Source organism: Grampus griseus (genome assembly GCF_964374135.1).
Source record: "Grampus griseus genome assembly, chromosome: 21".
NCBI lineage: Eukaryota > Metazoa > Chordata > Mammalia > Artiodactyla > Delphinidae > Grampus > Grampus griseus.
The window spans coordinates 11612128-11625146 of NC_139015.1; the positions used below are offsets into that span (position 1 = coordinate 11612128).

At 42.1% G+C, this 13019-nt stretch overlaps 1 long non-coding RNA gene across 2 annotated transcripts in view; it reads right to left on the minus strand.

The window, feature by feature from the left end:
* Positions 1–2591: 2591 nt before the first annotated feature.
* The window catches only part of LOC309838876, a 52756-nt gene continuing 42328 nt past the window's right edge, over positions 2592–13019 (minus strand). For both annotated transcript variants that reach the window (XR_014298405.1, XR_014298406.1), the window contains exons 3-5: positions 5025–5250; positions 3761–4199; positions 2592–2640 (exon numbers count right to left, since the gene is read on the minus strand). This is a non-coding gene — a long non-coding RNA (uncharacterized lncRNA). The remainder of the gene's footprint in view (positions 2641–3760; positions 4200–5024; positions 5251–13019) is intronic.

The following is a 13019-nucleotide window of genomic DNA, read 5'->3' on the forward strand; positions in this document are numbered from 1 at the left end:
ACATGCTGCCCAGCTGGGTAGGGAGAAGATGTTAGGCAGATGGGGAACGTACAAGAGTCATGAACGTGAGGGACAAGCGCGACAGCCAGTTATCACTACTCTTCTCAACAGTGCACTGGAGAACAAGCCTTTGCAGTAAAATAAAAAATTAAAACCATGAGTTATAAGGGATGAGAGAAAGCAAAGCTATCATTTTCTTGCAGATGATACGATTGTCTATCTATAAAATCCAAGAGAATCTATGAATAAACTACTCAGATTAATAAAAGTTTAGGGCTTCCCTAGTGGTGTAGTGGTTAAGAATCTGCCTGCCAATGCAGGGGACACGGCTTCGAGCCCTGGTCCAGGAAGATCCCACGAGCCACGGAGCAACTAAGCCTGTGCGCCACAGCTACTGAGCCTGCACTCTAGAGCCCGTGAGCCACAACTACTGAGCCCGTGTGCCACAACTACTGAAGCCCACATGCCTAGAGCCTGTGCTCCGCAACAAGAGAAGCCACCGCAATGAGAAGCCCACGCACCGCAACAAAGAGTAGCCCCCGCTCGCCGCAACTAGAGAAAGCTTGTGTGCAGCAACGAAGACCCAACGCAGCCAAAAATAAATAAATTTATTAAAAAATAAAATAAAAAAATAAAAGTTTAGCAAGATTTGCAGAGGACAAGAGCAATGCACAAAATTCATATCATTTCTTTACAGTAGCAATAACCAAGTGGGAATTATAATTTAAACTGCATCATTCATAGCCACAGCAAAATCTATGGCATTCATAGTTGCGGCAAAATCTAACAAACGTGCAAGATCTTCACAGAGAAAACAACAAGCGTGTTACTAAAAAATATAAAGGAAGAATTTAATAAATGGGGAAAAATTTCACGGTTAGAAATTTTACCCAATTTCGTGGATAGAAAGATTCAATTTTGTAAGTGAATTCTCCAAAATCTTTAAATTCAATGAAAATTCAATCAAAACTCCATCAAAATATATGGGGAACTTAAAAAACTGATTTTAGAGAATATGTGTAAAGAAATAGCTTAAGAAATGCTTGGGGGCTTCCCTGGGGGCTTCCCTGGTGGTGCAGTGGTTAAGGATCCGCCTGCCAATGCAGGGGACATGGGTTCGAGCCCTGGTCCGGGAAGATCCCACATGCCGTGGAGCAACTAAGCCCGCGAGCCACAACTACTGAGCCCGAGAGCCACAGCTACTGAGCCTGCATGCCACAACTACTGAAGCCTGCACGCCTAGAGTCCATGCTCTGCAACAAGAGAAGGCACCACAGTGAGAAGCCCGCACACCACAACAAAGACCCAATGCATCCAAAAATAAATAAATAAATAAAATTAAAAAAAAAAAAAGAAATGCTTGGAATGATACACTACCTGTAATTGGCTTCAGAAGAATATGGGGCAGGGGTGGGGGGACCAAGGGGGAGGCATAGATGAAAACAGATCGGGCATGAATTGATTATCACTGCAGCTGGAATTGGGCTATCCTATTGGGTCTATTTTTGTATGTTTAAAATTTTCTATAATATAAGGTTAAAAAAATTTGAGAAGCGAAAATACCAAAAACTCTTTTTTTGAGAAAAAGCCAAATTGGGAGAATTTACAAGAAAGTGAATATATCAAAGGTACAGTCATAAAGATTGTGACAACAGTACAGCAGTAGAAAAATAGACCAAGGGAAAAGAAGAGCTCAGAAGCAGTCTTGTGTGTATTTGGGAATTTGGTAATCTGATGGTGGTGACGTCACAGGTCAGTAGGAAACACGGACATTCAATATATAATGTGGGGAGACTGGGTCTCTTTATCAGGAAAACCTGTTAAACAAGAATCCTGCTTTATGAATACGACAAATTAAAGCCTAAATGTGACCAACCAAAAACTAGTAGGATGAAATATAGGTAATATAGGATTTTGTGATCACGAACATAGTGTGAAAAGAGAAAGGGGCAGAATAATTAATACAGCATGGTGCCACTTAATGTAAAGTAACACTTTCAAAAATAAGTTTGTATAATGGACACATGTACATATGTAAATTTTTAAAAAAGGAATATAAAAGTACAAACCACCAAACTGTTTACCACTGGGTGAGTGAGGACAGGCCTCTGTGTTGTTCGTAAAGGATTCCTAAGCTATATCTATTATGTATTTTTTCTTTTAAAAGGATTAGAAACAAGTATGACAAAATATATAGTTAAATTTGCGTTATGGAAACAATGTGTTTTGTAAAAATTCTTTATACTTTTCCTGTATCTTTAATTTTTTTTCAAAAATGCAAAAAGACAAAGAAATAAGAAATCACTCAAAGAAATAACATCACTAAACAAACTTAGAGTCAAGACAAGCTCTCCCAGGAAAAAAGCAGAAGGAAGAGCTGTAAGGGCTCCAAGGAGAGACTGCAGGACAAGGACAGAGGATCAGGAGCAGACGGAGGAGGAAGAAGCCAGGAGGTGAAAAGCTCCTACAGACGCCATCAGAAGTAGGAGAAGCAGGTGGGAAACGCTGTCCTGGACACAGGGAGCAAACCTGAAGTCACTCAGGGTGCTGAGCACGCACAGTGCAAAGCGGTTAAGTGACTCGGGGGCCAGGGAATGATGTGGAGATGATGGGAAAATAACGTGTGTATAACTCGTGCTCCTAAAGAAAGAAACCAGAAGAGAAAAAAATTAAAGATATGAGTGCATAAAGGTAACTTTAAAAAATGAAAAATTTTTATCTTTTGGACTTATGTTCCAGGAAACAAAAGTGATACAAGAAGATGGATATAAAATACCTTGATTAAATAACTCAACTTCAAGGAGAGAGAAAGACCCCTGGTTTCTAGAAGGGAAAGTATCAAAGGCAGGAAGAGGTCCAGAAACCAGAGCCAGGGGAGGGGCCTGCGGGTGCCAGGCAGAGGGAGGGGGTCTGTCATAGCCGCTGGCTGGCTCACACAAGAGGGCGGGGTCCTTGTGGGCCTTGGGCAGGGACAGAGGTGATCCACACCCAAGGAACCAGCCGAAGGCAGCTTCTCGAATGCTTAATCATGGGTCTGAATGCCCTGCATTGGATCAAACTCCGTAGGAAAGCTCAGGAAGGGCCCCTAAGGGGCACCAGCTAATCTTTCAATTACTGACAAGACTGGACCAGGGAGCTTAACTGATTTTTCCAATACTCCACAGCTGATTAAAGAGAGCCAGAACTCCTTCTAGCTTTTATTGGATTCTTAATCTGCTGCTCTTTGTTGGAAAGATCAAATGTATAATATTTGTAGTTTTCTCCATTTATTTTTTAAAATAATGTATTTAAAAAATATTTTATATCCATATATTTACACATAGATTATATATCATAGAAAATATATAATATAGAACTATATAGAATACTATATACTATATATAGTATAGCTATATATTATGGTTATAACATATGTAACTATAATACTATATACTATTATGCTATATATACTAAATATTTTATATTCAATATACTTTATATACAATATAGTATACATTATATTGTATATATAGTATTCTACATATTATATAGAATATATGGAATATTTAATACATTCTATATGTCATATACCATATGTAATATATAATTACATACTAAATACTAGATAATACAAATTGTTACATAATCTGCTACAGAAGTATACATACATACATAACTATACATATATATACATATACATACATAACTATACATATGATAACCTAAAATATATAACGCATGTCATACGCATGCATAACTGAGAACAATGTCAGCGGCTCACCTGGCGGTGCCCTCCTTGCTGACTCGGCCAGAGGGCATTTCTGCGTCTGTATCTTCTTCCTTCTATTCTTCAGCCGTCTCAGTAGCTCCGACCCCTCCCCAGGAGGCTCTTCCGCAGCCTCCTGTCTCCCAGGGTTACACTAGCTCCATCCGTGACAAGACCTCATTTGTGGCACTTCTTTCTCTTTCCTACGACGTTACAGTACATCAAGCTTGGAGCACCGTTTCCCCAGGGGTCACTCCCCCGTGGCCTCTGCGGGACATTCTGTGGCACTTGGCACTCGACCACATTGTACAGATGAGGTGCAGACATTGCTTCTCCTCTGTGCCTTCGGAATTGTACTTCACAGGTTGAGAAAAATCTTACTTAAATAAACTCTGTGAGGCTGGGATTCAAAGCAGGAAGCAGCTGCAGCTGAAACTTCCTACTGGACAATCATCTGTTTAAACAGCAAGAAGCAGCTTGTGAAATCGAAAGTAAACGCAAAGATGCCTTTGGACAATGTACCAAAGGGACTGAAAACCAATCCTGCTTAATCCTTCTAAACGCTGCATCTCCCCAGCAGGAACGCAACCTGCCAATTAGGGAAACAAGACAAACACAATCCCTTGGGGCTGCGCGGTGAAGGGGGACAGGTGTATTTGAGACCTTTGAAGGGGAAGCCAGTTGCAGGCCTAACATATCCGTGGGCAGAACAGGGAGAAGCCAGCACCCCAAGGGGAGAGAATGCCAGGAAGTGCCAGAATTATGCAAACGGTACAGGGGAAGCTAAAAACAGACCTTCACAGGTAATCTCCTGTAAGGAAGCCCATGGATTTCCTGACAGAGTCAACACAGTTGCCCTGCCAGGCACCTGAGAGCATCTGGTCTGAGGTGGGAGCAGCCAGCCTCAGCCGGGTGCCGGGCTCCCCACTCCAGTGTTGTCGACTCTGGGCACCATGTACGGTTCGGCTCCTGTCTCTCTGACTAACGTCCCTCCCCACTTCCACCTCCCCAGCCCTGATGCCCACCGTTCCAGTCCCTGATCCCATGAATGTGACCCTTTCAGATGCCCCATGTGAGTGGGATCATGTGTGCTTGTCCTGTGATGGCTCATTTCCCTGGGCGTATGTCCTCCAGGTTCATCCATTCCACTGCATATTAAGAATTCCCTTCTTTTCCAGCAGCCTCGGCGTGTGCTGTAACCTCCCCCCCGCCCCTTATCACCAGTGTCAGTTCTTGTTTGGTCATATCGATCGGATATGTCTTTGGCTCTGTTACCTACATGGTGTTCTAGAACGTGGACTTGAGTTGGAGCAGTGGGCGTGGGACTCCAAAGGAGGTGCTGGGTCCAGGAGGATAAGATGCAGGGAGAGTCAGCTCATCATAGGCAAGGAGACGTGAGGAGGCAGCCTCAGCCCTCCTCACCTTCACCCAGTGGAGCTCCTGGGCTGACAGTCTGGTGGCTGCTCCGCCTTTCAGACCCCAGTGTGACGACCGGCTGGAAGCTGCTGGAAGATTAATTTTCCGATTATGTAACTTTGTGGAAACGCAGAAGACCCTGGAAAGTCAGTTGAAGTGAACATATGGGCTGTGACATCTCATCTATGAATTTCATCAGCAGAAAACACATGGCTTGGGAGCTTCAAGATGGCGGAAGAGTAAGACGCGGAGATCATCTTCCTCCCCACAAATACATCAGAAATACATCTACGCGTGGAACAACTCCTACAGAACACCTACTGAACGCTGGCAGAAGACCTCAGACCTCCCAAAAGGCAAGAAACTCCCCACGTACCTGGGTAGGGCAAAATAAAAAAGAATAAACAGAGACAAAAGGATAGGGACGGCACCTGCACCAGTGGGAAGGAGCTGTGAAGGAGGAAAGGTTTCCACACACTAGGAAGCCCCTTCGCGGGCGGAGACTGTGGGTGGCGGAGGCGGGGAGCTTCGCAGCCGCGGAGGAGAGCACAGCAACAGGGGGGCGGAGGGGAAAGCGGGGGGATTCCTGCACAGAGGATAAGTGCCAACCGGCACTCACCAGTCCGAGAGGCTTGTCTGCTCACCCGCCGGGGCAGGCGGGTCTGGGAGTTGAGGCTCGGGCTTCGGTCGGATCCCAGGGAGAGAACTGGGGTTGGCAGCGTGAAAACAGCCTACAGGGGGTTAGTGCGCCACGGCTGGCCGGCAGGGAGTCCAGGGAAAAGCCTGGACCTGCCGAAGAGGCAAGAGACTTTTTCTTCCCTCTTTGTTTCCTGGTGCGCGAGGAGACGGGATTCAGAGCACCGCTTAAAGGAGCTCCAGACACGGGCGCGAGCTGCGCCTATCAGCGCGGATCCCAGAGATGGGCATGAGACGCTAAGGCTGCTGCTGCCGCCACCAAGAAGCCTGTGTGCAAGCACAGGTCACTCTCCACGCCGCCCCTCCAGGGAGCCTGTGCAGCCCGCCACTGGCAGGGTCCCGCGATCCAGGGACGACTTCCCCGGGAGAACGCACGGCGCGCCTCAGGCTGGTGCAACGTCATGCTGGCCTCTGCCGCCGCAGGCTCGCCCTGTACTCCGTGCCCCTCCCTCCCCCACCCCCCCGCTGCGGCCTGAGTGAGCCAGAGCCCCCGAAGCAGCTGCTCCTTTAACCCCATCCTGTCTGAGCGAAGTACAGACGCCCTCAGGCGACCTACACGCAGAGGCGGGCCATATCCAAAGCTGAACCCCAGGAGCTGTGCGAACAAAGAAGAGAAAGGGAAATCTCTCCCAGCAGCCTCGGGAGCAGTGGATTAAAGCTCCACCATCAACCTGATGTACCTGCATCTCTGGAATACCTGAATAGACAACGAATCACCCCAAATTGAGGAGGTGTACATTGGGAGCAATGATATATATATATATTTCCCTTTTTCTCTTTCTGTGAGTGTGTATGTGTATGCTTCTGTGCGTGATTTTGTCTGTATAGCTTTGCTTTTACCATTTGTTCCAGGGTTCTGTCTGTCCTTTTTTTTTCTATTACATAAAAAAAATTTTTTTCATAATAATTTTTTTAATTTTAATAACTTTATTTTATTCTACTTTATTTTATTTTATCTTCTTCTTTCTTTCTTTCTTTCTTTCTTTCTTTTTTTTCTCCCTTTTATTCTGAGCCATGTGGAGGACAGGCTCTTGGTGCTCCAGCCATGTGTCAGGGCTGGGCCACTGAGGTGGGAGAACCAAGTTCAGGACACTGGTCCACAAGAGACCTCCCAGCACCACGTAATACCAAACGGTGAAAATCTCCCAGAGATCTCCATCTCAACGCCAAGACCCAGCTCCACTCAACGACCAGCAAGCTACAATGCTGGACACCCTATGCCAAACAACTAGCAAGTCAGGAACACAACCCCATCCATTAGCACAGAGGCTGCCTAAAATCATAATAAGACCACAGAAACTCCAAAACACACCACCAGATGTGGACCTGCCCACCAGAAAGACAAGATCCAGCCTCATCCACCAGAACACAGGCACTAGTCCCCTCCACCAGGAAGCCTACACAACCCACTGAACCAACCTTAGCCACTGGGGACAGACACCAAAAACAATGGAAACTATGAACCTGCAGCCTATGAAAAGGAGACCCCAAACACAGTAAGTTAAACAGAATGAGAAGACAGAGAAACACACAGCAGATGAAGGAGCAAGGTAAAAACCCACCAGACCTAACAAATGAGGAGGAAATAGGCAGTCTATCTGAAAAAGAATTCAGAATAATGATAGTAAAGATGATACAACATCTTGGAAATAGAATGGAGAAAATACAAGAAACGTTTAACAAGGACCTAGAAGAACTAAAGGGCAAACAAACAGAGATGAACAACACAATAAATGAAATTTAAAATTCTCTAGAAGGGATCAGTAGCAGAATAACTGAGGCAGAAGAACGGATAAGTGACCTGGAAGATAAAATAGTGGAAATAACTACTGCAGAGCATAATAAAGAAAAAAGAATGGAAAGAATTGAGGACAGTCTCAGAGACCTCTGGGACAGTATTAAACACACCAACACTTGAATTATAGGGGTCCCAGAAGAAGAAGAGAAAAAGAAAGGGACTGAGAAAATATTTGAAGAGATTATAGTTGAAAACTTCCCTAATATGGGAAAGGAAATAGTTAATCAAGTCCAGGAAGCACAGAGAGTCCCATACAGGATAAATCCAAGGAGAAACACGCCAAGACACATATTAATCAAACTATCAAAAATTAAATACAAAGAACAAATATTAAAAGCAGCAAGGGAAAAACAACAAGTAACACATAAGGGAATCTCCATAAGGTTAACAGCTGATCTTTCAGCAGAAACTCTGCAAGCCAGAAGGGAGTGGCAGGACATATTTAAAGTGATGAAAGAGAAAAACCTACAACCAAGATTACGCTACCCAGCAAGGATCTCATTCAGATTTGATGGAGAAATTAAAAGCTTTACAGACAAGCAAAAGCTAAGAGAATTCAGCACCACCAAACCACCTTTACAACAAATGCTAAAGGAACTTCTCTAGGCAGGAAACACAAGAGAAGGAAAAGACCTCCAATAATAAACCCAAAACAATTAAGAAAATGGGAATAGGAACATACATATCAATAATTACCTTAAATGTAAATGGATTAAATGCCTCAACCAAAAGACATAGGCTGGCTGAATGGATACAAAAACAAGACCGTATATATGCTATCTACAAGAGACCCACTTCAGACCTAGGGACACATACAGACTGAAAGTGAGGGGATGGAAAAAGATATTCCATGCAAATGGAAATCAAAAGAAAGCTGGAGTAGCAATTCTCATATCAGACAGAGTAGACTTTAAAACAAAGACTATTACAAGAGACTATGAAGGACACTACATAATGATCAAGGGATCAATCCAAGAAGAAGATATAACAATTGTAAATATTTATGCGCCCAACATAGGAACACCTCAATACATAAGGCAAATACTAACAGCCATAAAAGGGGAAATCGACAGTAACACAATCATAGTAGGTGACTTTAACACCCCACTTTCACCAATGGATAGATCATCCAAAATGAAAATAAATAAGGAAACACAAGCTTTAAATGATTCATTAAACAAGATGGACTTAATTGATATTTATAGGACATTCCATCCAAAAACAACAGAATACACATTTTTCTCAAGTGCTCATGGAATATTCTCCAGGATAGATCATATCTTGGGTCACAAATCAAGCTTTGGTAAATTTAAGGAAATTGAAATTGTATCAGTATCTTTTCCGACCACAATGCTATGAGACTAGGTATCAATTACAGGAAAAAATCTGTAAGAACTACAAACATATGGAGGCTAAACAACACCCTACTTAATAACCAAGAGATCACTGAAGAAATCAAAGAGGAAATCAAAAAATACCTAGAAACAGATGACCATGAAAACACAACTACCCAAAATCTATGGGATGCAGCAAAAGCAGTTCTAAGAGGGAAGTTTATAGCTATACAAGCCTACCTTAAGAAACAAGAAACATCTCAAATAAACAACCTAACCTTATACCTGAAGCAATTAGAGAAAGAAGAACAAAAAACCCCAAAGTTAGCAGAAGGAAAGAAATCATAAAGATCAGATCAGAAATAAATGAAAAAGAAATGAAGGAAACGATAGCAAAGATCAATAAAACTAAAAGCCGGTTCTCTGAGAAGATAAACAAAATTGATAAACCATTAGCCAGACTTATCAAGAAAAAAAGGGAGAAGACTCAAATCAATAGAATTAGAAATGAAAAAGGAGAAGTAACAACTGACACTGCAGAAATACAAAGGATCATGAGAGATTACTACAAGCGACTCTATGCCAATAAAATCAACAACCTGGAAGAAATGGACAAATTCTTGGAAACGCACAACCTTCCAAGACTGAACCAGGAAGAAATAGAAAATATGAACAGACCAATCACAAGCACTGAAATTGAAACTGTGATTAAAAATCTTCCAACAAAGAAAAGCCCAGGACCAGATGGTTTCACAGGCGAAGTCTATGAAACATTTAGAGAAGAGCTAACACCTATCCTTCTCAAACTATAGCAGAAGGAGGAACACTCCCAGATTCATTCTACGAGGCCACCATCACTCTGATACCAAAACCAGACAAAGATGTCACAAAGAAAGAAAACTACAGGCCAATATCACTGATGAACATAGATGCAAAAATCCTCAACAAAATACTAGCAAACAAAATCCAACAGCACATTAAAAGGATCATACACTATGATCAAGTGGGGTTTATCCCAGGAATGCAAGGATTCTTCAATATATGCAAATCAATCAACGTGATACAGCATATTAACAAATTGAAGGAGAAAAACCATATGATCATCTCAATCGATGCAGAAAAAGCTTTCAACAAAATTCAACACCCATTTATAATAAAAAACCCTCCAGAAAGTAGGCATAGAGGGAACTTTCCTCAACATAATAAAGGCCATATATGACAAACCCACAGCCAACATTGTCCTCAATGGTGAAAAACTGAAACCATTTCCACTAAGATCAGGAACAAGACAAGGACAAGGTTGCCCACTCTCACCACTCTTATTCAAAATAGTTTTGGAAGTTTTAGCCACAGTAATCAGAGAAGAAAAAGAAGTAAAAGGAATCCAAATTGGAAAAGAAGAAGTAAAGCTGTCACTGTTTGCAGATGACGTGATACTATACATAGAGAATCCTAAGGATGCTACCAGAAAACTACTAGAACTAATCAATGAATTTGGTAAAGTAGCAGGATACAAAATTAATGCAGAGAAATCTCTTGCATTCCTATACACTAATGATGAAAAATCTGAAAGTGAAATTAAGAAAACACTCCCATTTACCATTGCAACAAAAAGAATAAAATACCTAGGAATAAACCTACCTAAGGAGACAAAAGACCTGTATGCAGAAAATTATAAGACACTGATGAAGGAAATTAAAGATGATACAAATAGATGGAGAGATATACCATGTTCTTGGATTGGAAACATCAACATTGTGAAAATGACTCTACTACCCAAAGCAATCTACAGATTCAATGCAATCCCTATCAAACTACCACTGGCATTTTTCACAGAACTAGAACAAAAAATTTCACAATTTGTATGGAGACAAAAAAGACCCCGAATAGCCAAAGCAATCTTGAGAAAGAAAAACGGAGCTGGAGGAATCAGGCTCCCTGACTTCAGACTATATTACAAAGCTACAGTAATCAAGACAGTATGGTACTGGCACAAAAATAGAAATATAGATCAATGGAACAGGATAGAAAGCCCAGAGATAAACCCACGCACGTATGGTCACCTTATCTTTGATAAAGGAGGCAAGAATATACAGTGGAGAAAAGACAGCCTCTTCAATAAGTGGTGCTGGGAAAACTGGACAGCTACATATAAAAGAATGAAATTAGAACACTCCCTAACACCATACACAAAAATAAACTCAAAATGGATTAAAACCTAAATGTAAGGCCAGACACCATCAAACTCTTACAGGAAAACATAGGCAGAACACTCTATGACATAAATCACAGAAAGATCCTTTTTGACCCACCTCCTAGAGAAACGGAAATAAAAACAAAAATAAACAAATGGGACCTAATGAAACTTAAAAGCTTTTGCACAGCAAAGGAAACCATAAACAAGACGAAAAGACGATCCTCAGAATGGGAGAAAATATTTGCAAATGAAGCAACTGACAAAGGATTAATCTCCAAAACATACAAGCAACTCATGCAGCTCAATATCAAGAAAAACAAACAACCCAATCCAAAAATGTGCAGAAGACCTAAATAGAGATTTCTCCAAAGAAGATATAGAGATTGCCAACAAACACATGAAAGAATGCTCAACATCATTAATCATTAGAGAAATGCAAATCAAAACTACAATGAGATATCATCTCACACTGGTCAGTATGGCCATCATCAAAAACTCTACAAACAATAAATGCTGGAGAGGGTGTGGAGAAAACGGAACCTTCTTGCACTGTTGGTGGGAACGTAAATTGATACAGCCACTATGAAGAACAGTATGAAGGTTCCTTAAAAAACTGAAAATAGAACTACCATATGACCCAGCAACCCCACTCCTGGGCATATACCCTGAGAAAACCATAATTCAAAAAGAGTCATGTACCACAATGTTCATTGCCGCTCAATTTACAATAGCCAGGACATGGAAGCAACCTAAGTGTCCATCAACAGATGAATGGATAAAGAAGATATGGCACATATATACAATGGAATATTACTCAGCCATAACAAGGAACGAAACTGAGTTATTTGTAGTGAGGTGGATGGACCTAGAGGCTGTCATACAGAGTGAAGTAAGTCAGAAAGAGAAAAACAAATACCATATGCTAACACATATATATGGAATATAAAAAAAAAAAGAAAGAAAATCATCAGAAGAACCTACGGGCAAGATGGGAATAAACATGCAGACCTACTAGAGAATGGACTTGAGGATACGGGGAGGGGGAAGAGTAAGCTGGGACAAAGTGAGAGAGTGGCATGGGCATATATACACTACCAAACGTAAAATGGATAGCTAGTGGGAAGCAGCCGCATAGCACAGGGAGATCAGCTCCCTGCTTTGTGACCAGCTAGAGGGGTGGGATAGGGAAGGTGGGAGGGAGGGAGGGAGACGCAAGAGGGAAGAGATATGGGGACATATGTATATGTATGACTGATTTACTTTGTTATAAAGCAGAAACTGACACACCATTGTAAAGCAATTATACTGTAATAAAGATGTTAAAAAAAAGACTAAAAAATAAAACTAAAAAAGAAAACACATGGCTTCATCAATGATATGGCATTTGATTACATTTAATCATGTAAAGTTATTATCACAATTAGGCCATATGAAGTCACCAGTAAGTGCTTTACTGAATTCATTAGCAGGTGTGAAAGGTCGCTGGGGAACATGTAATCTCGAAAGGCTCAGCAAATTGGCAAATAAAATGACAGAGAATCTCACACACGGTTGCTCTTTATAAACCAAAACACACTGTGTCCTCTGGGACAGACCCCAGGTTTCGCTACGGCTCCCCTGGAGACCTGACATCCCGCTGTCCCGTGGGCAGCTGGTGGATCTGGACTCCTGCCTTGGTGTGTGTCCAGCTCTGCAAACGACTGAGACCCCTGGTAGTCCGGAGTCCCAGCCCCTCACTGGCCCTCAGTGGAGCCCTGCAGTTCAAACAAGACGAGGCTGTGGGGAGACTAGGAAACAGTGATTCCTCTTTCCAGCCAGCTTAGTCTAGCCTGT